The sequence below is a fragment of the Papaver somniferum genome, unplaced genomic scaffold (assembly GCF_003573695.1).
Source record: "Papaver somniferum cultivar HN1 unplaced genomic scaffold, ASM357369v1 unplaced-scaffold_81, whole genome shotgun sequence".
NCBI classification, from domain to species: Eukaryota; Viridiplantae; Streptophyta; class Magnoliopsida; order Ranunculales; family Papaveraceae; genus Papaver; species Papaver somniferum.
The window spans coordinates 6,501,945-6,512,946 of NW_020651082.1; the positions used below are offsets into that span (position 1 = coordinate 6,501,945).

At 34.7% G+C, this 11,002-nt stretch overlaps 1 long non-coding RNA gene across 1 annotated transcript; it reads left to right on the forward strand.

Moving 5' to 3' along the window:
• The first annotated feature begins 7,336 nt into the window (after window positions 1-7,336).
• Window positions 7,337-10,967, forward strand: LOC113345578. The gene is made up of 10 exons (XR_003358200.1): window positions 7,337-7,595; window positions 7,715-8,334; window positions 8,438-8,613; window positions 8,811-9,025; window positions 9,156-9,197; window positions 9,336-9,390; window positions 9,526-9,844; window positions 9,921-9,984; window positions 10,099-10,225; window positions 10,723-10,967. It is a non-coding gene; the product is annotated as an uncharacterized LOC113345578 (long non-coding RNA).
• Window positions 10,968-11,002: the final 35 nt, after the last annotated feature.

The following is an 11,002-nucleotide window of genomic DNA, read 5'->3' on the forward strand; positions in this document are numbered from 1 at the left end:
GTGGTATTGTGGTTGGCATGCTCCCTCCCATTGCGGAGTTAGGATTTCGAATCCTGATAATTGTCAAAATCCACTCCAATTTAAGGCGTCTGGATGTGATCTAGGGTATCAAAAAACACATAACGAAAATGTGCAATTTGATAAAAATATTGGAAAATCAATTTGGTAGTTTACACTTGATAATACTATAATTCCCCGTCATTTAAGTCAAATTACTATAAAACCTTGGCCGTCCTATTTTTTCAGGGGTATAATTGGAAAGTAAACCAGATTATAACAAATCTAATAATATGTGCTTCAGAATTTTATAAATTTTATCTCGTTGGAAAGATTTTAAAGAAATTTACGCAATGAGTACAAACAGTAATATTAAAGATAGAGTATTTACAAAATATTCGGAGGTGTTATTCTCTTAGACACAATTTTCGAAAATTTAATGCATAGCCATTATACAAATCGCCACAAAGGATGCATAATATGTTATGCATCCATATTTTGGTTTATGCATCAAATAATTTTCCATTGCAACTAATAAAACGACGTACTCCTTTAGTTTCAGAAGCGATACTTTAACCACGTGTCAGAAAAAAATGATACTTTCACTCTCATTTCTAGAATAGTGATACTTTCGCTCCGTGTCAGGAAAAATGATACTTTCACCTCGTGTCAGGAAAAATAATACTTTTGCCACTTGTCAGGATATATGATACTGATAGTTTCACTATGTGTCGGGAAAAATGATACTTTCACTATGTATCAGAGAAAATGATATTTTCATCTCGTATGAGGAAAAGTGATACTTTCATCCTGTTTCAGGAAAAGTGATACCTTCACACTATGTCAGAAAAAGTGATACTTTTACCCTTTCAATTTGGCTTATTTTAGGTAAAAATAAACTATAAAAATATCTTTTTTTTCTTGAAACGAAGATAGTATATGCCTAAAAATATCATTCCAGCAAAAAAAAAGATATATAATGCATTATGGATCCACCATAAGGGATGCACGATGGTTTATAAAGTCGTATTGCATCAACTAATATGGTTATACGCAAACACTAAAAAATAACATTCCAACAACAAAAAAGAAGAAGATATATATAGATTAACGATGTTCATCTGTTTCTTTAGGTCGGCTCTCCATACCATGATAGAGGTGTTCTAGTATTATTTATAAATAAAAAATATTTGACATAAAAATGATATGAAAACCCCATTTCTATTTAAAATGCTTAAATTCAGTTTTATTACTTTTTTAAATATCAGATATGTCCTTCTCATCTTAGTTTCTTCTTCTTATCTCTTTCCCTTTTCATTCTTTCTTCCACCTCCTTCTCCCCACCACCACCACCACCAAAATTAGTTATGCCGCCACCAAACCAGCAAGAAAAGATAGACGTGTAGCGATATCACCTCCGACACTCATATCCGCTACTAACAGTACCTCCGTCTCCTCCACCAATACAACCTGCACATCCTTCTCCCCCATCGCCTCCTTCTTATTATCTTTTCTCCACACCACTATATGTGCAGATACGTCACTAACAACACTTTCTCCTCCTCCTTCTATCCTCTACAAATGTCACCAATACCACCAGATTATCATTGTCGAAAATCATTATAAAAAAATAATGATACATCAACATTGTCAAAACTAAAGTTTTGTGTTGGTGAAATGTCTAAAAAATGATGAAATCAAATTTGGTTTCATCAAATTTTAATAAAACTAACAAGGTTGAAATCTTTTTTTTGTTGGTGAAATGTACGAAAAATGATAAAACCAGATTTAGTTTCATCAAATTTTACAAAAACTAAACAACATCGAAGCCAATTTTTGTGTTGGTGAAAACAGTAAGTTTTGTTGAAACCAAATTTGGTTTCATCTGATTTTTGCCTATTTTTTATGGTGAAACCAAAGTTTAAAAGTGAGACGAAACATTTATGTTGAAACCAAATTTTGGTTTCAATAAAAAAAATTCCTGGTTTATTCAATTTGGTGCATTTGGTTTCTTCGTTGAAGTTGTGTTGGTGAAATGTAAATTTTATGTTAAACCAAATTTGATTTTATCATTTTCTGCCTAATTTTTATTGTAGAAATCTATATCATTGTAGATATTGGTGGTGGTGTTGCTGGTTAGTGGTAGTGCTGGTTTGTGATGGTGAGTGGTGCTGGTTATTGGTGGTGGCAATGGTGTTAGTGGTGGTGGTCGTTGGTATTGGTGATGGTTAGTGGTGGCGATGGTCAGAGGTGCTCGTTTGGTGGTGGTGTTAGTGGCATGTGGTATTCGTTCTGGTTGCTAGTGGTGGTGGTTGGTGGTGCTCATTGGTGGAGGTGGCGGTTGGTGGTACTGCTAGTTGGTGGTTGTGTTGCTACTAGGGGTGGTATCATTGGATGGTTGTATTGTTAGGTGGTGGTTGTGTTGTTACTGGTGGTGGTGATGTTGGCTGGTGGTAGAGTGGAGCTGGTGTTTAGTGGTGGTGAAACCGTAGTGAAAGATAACGGTTTTTCTTTTTTTAAATCTATATCTGGAACTTGGTTTTCACCTGGGGTAGGTGGATTTATTAGATTTGTTGGGCATTATGTGACTCACAAGGGTATTTTAGAAAGATTTTCAAATGAGGTTTTTGTGGATAATTTGTTTTGTTAGAGTTTTTGTATATAGATAGTGACACCTTTGGGGCTATAACCCAGACTTACTTCTACATGTATTTTACCTATTTATTTATCTATATTCTCAAATTCAAATTTCACAATCAAGAAATATGAATCTATTTCTATCACAGCAATAAATACATCAACTGAGGTAGTAACAACTTGATGATGAGGAAGCGGGAGATAAATAACTAACCGAAACTATGATGCTCGTACATTCGGGCCAAATACCTAAAGTTCCAAATCCAAAAGAAGTATTCATATGAAGATATATGTATCGAGTGAGAGAATGGTACCACCAGAAGCCGATACACAATTATTATCTTCCTAATTATGTGTACGCTAATCAAGATTCCCAACATAGATTATGCATGCCTCGATACCTAGTGATAAATAATATTAATGAGTTTTGTTAAGTAAAACCTCAATTTAATTATCAGTTTCATACACTAAATGTTAGAGGTCATCCTCATGAACAAAAAGTTACTTTGATTTTAGGTTATGGCAAACCAGCGGATACGAACTATAAGCACCTTTTCATGGGAAAAACAACTTTATTTACTTTTCTTTCTTTGTTTTGCGTAGTAATAATTAATTATTATGATCCAACGTATTTTTGAAAACCAAACGAGTAAGATGTTAGACAAATATTAAGGAATAATAAGGTTATGGATTCCCAGGCATGCTACATAATCTTGATTGTATGCATTGGGTATGGAAGGATGCGCTATTTATTATGCCGGTCGATATAAGGGTATACCCAAAACCAGACATTATCCTTGAAGTTGTTGCTTCTTATGATTGTTGGATATGTCACATTATTTTTGGTATTTCGGGTTAACTAAATGATATTACAATTTTGCATAAATCGTCTTTGTTTTAAGATCCAAACTATGTAATTTGAACGCAAATCCATTTCGTAATCAACTAAAATCAATACGCTCATGGTTATCATCTTGCAGAAGGGATCTATCCAAAATAGTCAACATTAGTTCAATGTTACCGTCAGGCGTCAGCCCCTGCCAGCGAAATGGGTTAATTTCACACCAGAATTTTAACGAATGCAAGTGGCGTTGTGGAACGGGATTTTGGAATTTTGAAGAGGAAGTTTGCTACCATTTATGATCCGTATCTTGGTTAAAGTCCTTATGAAATGCACAAGACCATTCTCGCTTACATAATTCTACATAACATGGTAATTCAGGAAACCATGGTGTGATAAGGAGTAGACTAAAAATGAAGATGAATATTTGAGGTTTGGGATTCAACCTGAAATAGGCTTGCCTACAAGAGACTATGGAAAAATGATTAATTACACTCATAAACAGAATCAATATAACATTTTAAGAGAAGATCCGAGGGTGGATGTTTGGGTCGAATATGGAAGAGCCGATGGGCTAATCTATTAAATTTTATTTCATGTATTAGTTTAAATATTTAATTGCTAATTTCTTTGTAGTTTTTTCTCGACATTAATTTTTATAAAATATTCAATTTTTACTTAGCACTTTCAGTTGATCAAGCGATAAACACTATATTGCCAGCGGTTAGTTTTCCTCGATAACTTTCAATATATCTCCCCATATATATACCCACTCATCACATCTCAAAATCATACCTTCTACACCAACCTTATACAAAAATATTCTATTCTCACTATCTAATCTCAATCAATATGCCTAATCGTAACTTTACTTTATACGAATATTGATCTCTTTGCAGAAACTATGTAAGATACTATCCGAAAAGGTGTGAAGAACGACTTCAAGATAGTTTATTCGGTCATAGTGATTGAGATAAAGTTCCTGAGACCTTCTGCGATGACACAAGTAATCTCACAATCGGGATAGTGTACAATTGTTATGTCGATTTTTTGATTAAGAAAACAAGTATAAGATTTTATAGTTGTAGATCAGATTATAAGTCGATATAGAATTAGGGGTGAAACCTATGATGGAATCTTGTGCGATCTCGAGAAGATTGGCGAAGATTGAAAAAATTGGGGGGGGGGGGGGTCTGACAACCACACCCAATATTTCGTTTAGGCCTCTGTATGGAAAAACTCCGATATACTTTCAAGAGAATCAACTAGACAATCAGACTCAGTCTTTAGAAAATTATATCAAAGAGTTATAACTCAATTCAATCCGCAATCAAACAAATAGGAATTTGCGAGCCCTATTGAATAAGAGAAATAACTTTGACGGTATCAAAAACCAATATCCAAGCGTCAATTAATTCAATTAACAACCCGAAAGATGGATTCAAGAACTCATTGAACTTACGCACAACCTGTGAGATTTCAATTATATAGAAAATATAATGCGGAAAATAAATAACATAGACACCCGAATTTTGTTAACGAGGAACCCGAAAATGCAGAAAAACCCCAGGACCTAGTGTAGCTTTCAACACCACATTGTATTAATCCGCTACAGAAACTAGCCTACTATAAGTTAATTTCGTACTGGAATGTAATTGATCCCTAACCAATATCACACTGATCAAGGTACAAATGCGCTCCTTAAGTCTCTGAAACCCAGTAGGATTCTATGCGCTTGATTCTTTTGGCTGATCTCACCCACAACTAAGAGTTGCTACGACCCAAATTCGAAGACTTGATAAACAAATCTGTATCACACAAAAAAGTCTATTGAGATAGATAAATTTGTCTCCCACAGAAATACATATGAGTTTTGTTTCGTCTTTTGATAAATCAAGATGCACAGGAACGAATTGATATACCTGACTTATATTCCGTAAGAAAAGCCTAGTAATATCAATCACCTCACAATGATATTAATCGTACGAAAGGGAAACAAGATATTGTGGAATCAAAAATGAGGATACGAAGATTTTTGTGACTTCTTTTTATCTTATCTATCGGAGATAAATCTCGAGAAAATCTTAGAGAAGATAATACTCAATACGATAGTATAAAGTAATATCAGAACATCAACTGCAAAGAAAATAGTTGGGTATGGTTCACATTCCCAATGACGTATTCAAGTCGTTAACCTCTTAGGGTTTTAGGAAAAGCCTAGGTTAAAGTAGAATCGACTCTAGTCGCAACTAATATCACACTTGAGGTGTGGGGATTAGGTTTCCCAGTTGCTAGAGTTCTCCCTTATATAATCTTCAAATCAGGGTTTGATAGCTTTGGAACAAAGCAATCAATATTCACCGTTAGATGAATACCTGATTAGATTCAAGCTAATATCTTTCACACGACGTTCACTAATTGAAAAAGAAGATCTACTAAAGAGTTTGGAGGAAATTCGTCGACAAAAGGTATGTGGAGACTAAAAGTTATCTATCACTCAAAAGTTTATTCAATTTTATCAATTAAAAAGACTAAGTCGTTTATACACATTTAAAATTATATATATACTTCTCGAAATAAGAGTTTAAGGCTTAGAATTATTCATCATATGCTTGACGAATTTAATGATAAACAATTCATTTATTGGAAACTAAATATTAAGTCAAGATGATCGTGTTAAAATTACCTTGGACATCTTATATGATATGTATGAGACAATCATTTTTTGATGTGAACTTGTGAAGTTTCGTATTGATCAAATAATCATTTGAAAATTAATTGAATCTAGTGGAATTGTGAGGTTACCGTTGTCGTCTTTTATTGATGTTTCACTGATTGAAAAAGAGTTTTAGAACTATTACCAAAGTCTGGATACATATACAGTATGCATACTCTGTATGCGAACTGTGAAGTATAGTTCAGGTCCTGAACTCTTGTTTGCAAACTCAGTTTGTGAAAAGGTTTACCTGTGAAAGGTCTGGAGCTATTGTTTGTGTACCCTGTTTGTGAACAACTAGACAATGCCAAGTCCGGAACTGTTGTTCGCATACCTGTTTGTGAATGGCAAGTCTAGGCTAAGTCAGTAACTGTGGTTTGCCTAATATGTTGGAGAACACAATGGTTATGTTCTAAATTCGGTTTGCGAATGGCAAGTCTAGGATAAGTATGTTTACTCATACTCATGAACTAAGGTTTTGTTTGTGAACTCAGTTTGCGTGCGAACTTATTTTGCAAATCGTGGAATTATGTTCATGATTGGATCTTGTATAAGTACTTTGTAAAATTACAATCCAAACCGAATTTATTTCATATGGTTCATATATATTTATATGGAATGATGAACATTTGAACAACTATCTTGAAACACATTTAGATCCATTTGATTATTTATCATGATTGACTGATTATCATATTTGATTTAGAAGTGCTTAGATGAATATGTTTAAGCTAAAAATGTTCGTATGGCTAACTTCCACTACACCAAATTCCCGGTTTAGTAACATGAATTCGTAACGGCTTATGGGCCGTAACAAACGGCCGTTACAAAAATTTCGTATCAGCCTGCAGCCGTTACTAAATCTTAAAAAATTCGTAATAGGGTAAAGCCGTTACTAAAGTTTTTATTGGCGTGCCACTCACACGCTTGGTCACACCTGGGTCGTAACACCTGGGGTTTGTGCGCGTGCCATTCACATGCGTACTATTGTGTTTCATCTACACCGTTTATACCTAAAATAATATCTCTACCCTTCATTTTATTCTCGAGATGCGTCTTAATCATAAAATTTCTATCTAACCCTAACTCCTCTCTCGAGAATGAATTTCATTTATTTTTTCTTCCTCGGAAAATATCAAGCCAGAGAGGCGAAATGCAGAAACCTCTAACCTTCTCAGGTTCTTCCGTCGATCTCTGGATCAAACGTCATTCTCTTCCATTATTTTGGTTTATTAATATCTTCTTGTCATGTCCAAAGCGAGATGGAGAAAGTAGAAATTACGGTTTCAATCTTTATTACATGACAAATCTGAATCGATGGCGATTGATGGATTTCAAAGAAATTAAGGGTTCAGTAGATAGATGGGTTCGGTGAAAAGGGTATTGTTTCCTCATTACTTCAAGGTATTGATAAATCTAAATAGCTTTTATCTTTCTTCCAAGGCTAGAAATTTGATCTATAAGTTATTTTTTCCTGTTTTGAATCTTAATCTTCTTTTTCTTCTTTGTTTTCCGATGATTAGTGATTCAGATGTAAGAGAGGGGTGTTGTGATCGATATATTCTGATGCTCTGAAGAACATAGGGTTAGAATTCATATTTCTGCTGCTGATTCATGGCGACAAAGAGATAAAGAACTGAAGATTAGATAGGGATTTTGTTGGTGATTGAGTTAAAAAGATGGGTTCAATTGATTTTAGGGGTTTCAACTGATTTGATTTCAACAATTGATGATGATTTAGGTTTGTAAAAGATGGATCTGTGGTGACTTATGATAAAAATAATTGGTAGTTTTAGGTTTGCAATTTGGTCATTGTCATATCAGGATGGAGAAGATTAATGTAGTCATGGGTTAAGTTTAGGTGAACTTGTGAGATAATTTAGTGTTGGCTTTACAGAGAATGGTTTGAATTTTGGAGACGGGTTTGTGGAGGTTTGATTCAGTTCAATTTTGTGCGTACCTGTCTTATCAGTTATTGTAAGTTTAGTCATTTGAACACTTAAGTTGCCTAGTGCTATTAATTGCTAAGACGGTCCTTGCGTTCTCGAATTGTATGCATAAGGATGCAAAGAACAAAAACATTGAAATAATGGGGAACACTCTTTACAAGGCATACCTCAAGGATTTCTTTAATTTCTGCCAGGTGAAATTCTCTTCGAACATTTTGTGTAATCTTCTCCTCCTTCCATGTTTTTTACAATTGTATTACCCTGGTGAGAGAGCTTATAGACTTTTGTTTGTTGAAGGACCAATTGCATTGATTGCCTGGTAGAATCTACATGAAAGACAAGAGCATAACTTCAGGTTGAACTGGGCTTCTTTAGTCTCGAGAGATATAACCATCGGGATGATGGTGCTGATTTCAACTGGTTTCTCTCGCGGTTTCAGTTATGTAACTTTTGCAGAGATTGAGGATGCGAAGGTAAAACATTTTATTACTTACCACTTATTTCTGGTTTCTCAACTTGTATTGTTTGCTGTTATGTCTCATTATGTTGTTGTGCTTAATCATGCATTTACGTCTAATCCTCTGATGATCATGTTTGCTTGCCTAACTTGTTTCTATGCACTTTTTTGGCAACAAAATGCACTAAAAAGTGAGCACTTTCTTATTAATAGAATTCTGGAAGTAAAAGTTTCCACCCAAAGGTTGTAGTGCTAAAGATGCTTTAAGCTACACTCTCTCGAAGTTGCTTACCAGCACTATTCTCTTGAAGTTTTTTGAAGAGTTAATAGCCTACTTGTTACTGTGAAATGAGACCACATTCTAAGAAAGTAATAAGGATTTTTGTGGCCAGAATCTCACAGACTGTAACAGAAGCAATATTTTGTAGGTGAGTTCTTCTCTAAAAATTATGTAATAATCAGGACTCTCTTCTTAATGTAGTCTTTTCTGTTTGTTGTTGATAGTTCTACAGTTGTGGAAAAAAATAACTAATCCAGCAGCTGTGACATCCTTTTCAGTTTTTTTGAAACCTTGCAAGATAACACGTATACATTCCCAAGGTTAGTTTTGAAATCCCGTTATCATATTTCATTACACGCTGAAAATCACATGTAGAAGGGGATTAAAGCAATTGAGGAGCAGTGTTCCTGTTTGTGGAGATTATTATATCTTGTATATTACTTATTCATGATTTGCAGGATCAAGGCTCAAAACTTCATCGTGGAATTGGGTTCATTACTTATGAAACTACAGGTTGTTATGCTACAAAAATAATTATACTCATTTTCAAAATTTAGGATACTGCAACACATTTTAGTCATAAATTAGAAGGTTCAACGATAGTTGTGCCAACTTAGCTGAAATGGGTGCTTGGTTCTGGTGATGCAGTTTGAGCCCATATAAATGTTAAAAGAGTGGTGCTGTTATGTTGCTGATGGCTGAGTTATGGTGGTTGTTTGGCTATGAATTACTGGGAATAGCAGAATGAGTTGCATCTGGGATTGCAACTATACGAACATTGCAGGGAAGTGATTGAAGCTGCAGAATGGATGTGGTGATGTTGTTGCAACTAGATGAACAATGAAGGATGGTGCTCTAAATGGAATTGTGGAGTTGCTGCTATGAGATGGATGGAGGATATATGAAGGATAAGGAAATGGTGGTTCTGCTGAGAAGGGTCTAGAATTAGGCATTGCCTGGCCTACAGGTTGCTTTTTAAATTGGTACAACATTTTCCATTAAATGCATGTTTCTTGTTTTAAGATACATCCATGGAATTACAGGGTTGCAGCTCACTGGACACTGAACACTGGTATGCAGTTATGAGATAATGAACTCCCCTGAAAGGTATGCAGCTAACACTTGTTTGTTTGGAGAAAATAGTCTTCGATAGTATTAGTTCTGAATTTTATGTCCAAAATTTCCTTGTGACTGAGCTTGTGGGTTCTATTTTGTATCCAGGTCCTGCCACCTTGCAAAGAGTGCTTTTAAAGAAGATATAATAAAGCTGGATACTTGAGTAAAGAATCTTATAAAGACAGTACTTGGATTATGCAACTATTAAGGGATAAAGATGAAATTGCCAAGTGTAAGTGGCCTTCACTTTTTGCACTAGGCATTCATTGCAATATTGCATCTCCTTCTTATATTCTCTAATTTTGTACACATATGAAATGGAAACTGGTAAACTTACTAGATGGCACATTGGATGTGTTCGACTCTCTAGTGTAGTGAGTGATATTTTGGTAGTTATACTTGAGGCTGTTTCGATAGGTATACATGGAGAAATAACAACCCTTGTTTAGATCATGGAACTGATGATGAAATGTGTGAAAATATAATTACTGAAATCAAAGCAAGATTACCCTTTTTGTTTTATTGTAATATGCAAGTTGTTGCTCCAGATGATGGGGCTGACCCTAGCAGGCCAGCTTTCATCAGGCCTCAATATGGGCAGTTAGTAAGCTAATTTTATGTAACCTACACAGTATATCGATGATATGGAAGAGGCAGGCAACACTGTAGGGAACATATGGGATTTGTCCCTTACTCCCAACATCTAAGTATAAATTTTTGTGTTCGCAGGTTTTTTGAATGATGCTCTTTTTGATTGGAAAAGCTGGAGAAGAAGCAGTTATAAGGTCCCTTAGCAGCTTAAAGTTTTGTAAGTTCTATGTAGACAGTTAGTAAGTTTCTATGTATTCCCTTAGAAATTTGATAATTAACAAAAAAAAATGGTACTTGGGAAAATTTCAGTTTCTTTTTTTATATGAACCTGATATGAATGTATTGAATGTGTGAAATGAATGTGAAATATTGAATTAATTGAAGAAATTATGGTTGAATGTGGATGATGAATGGATTG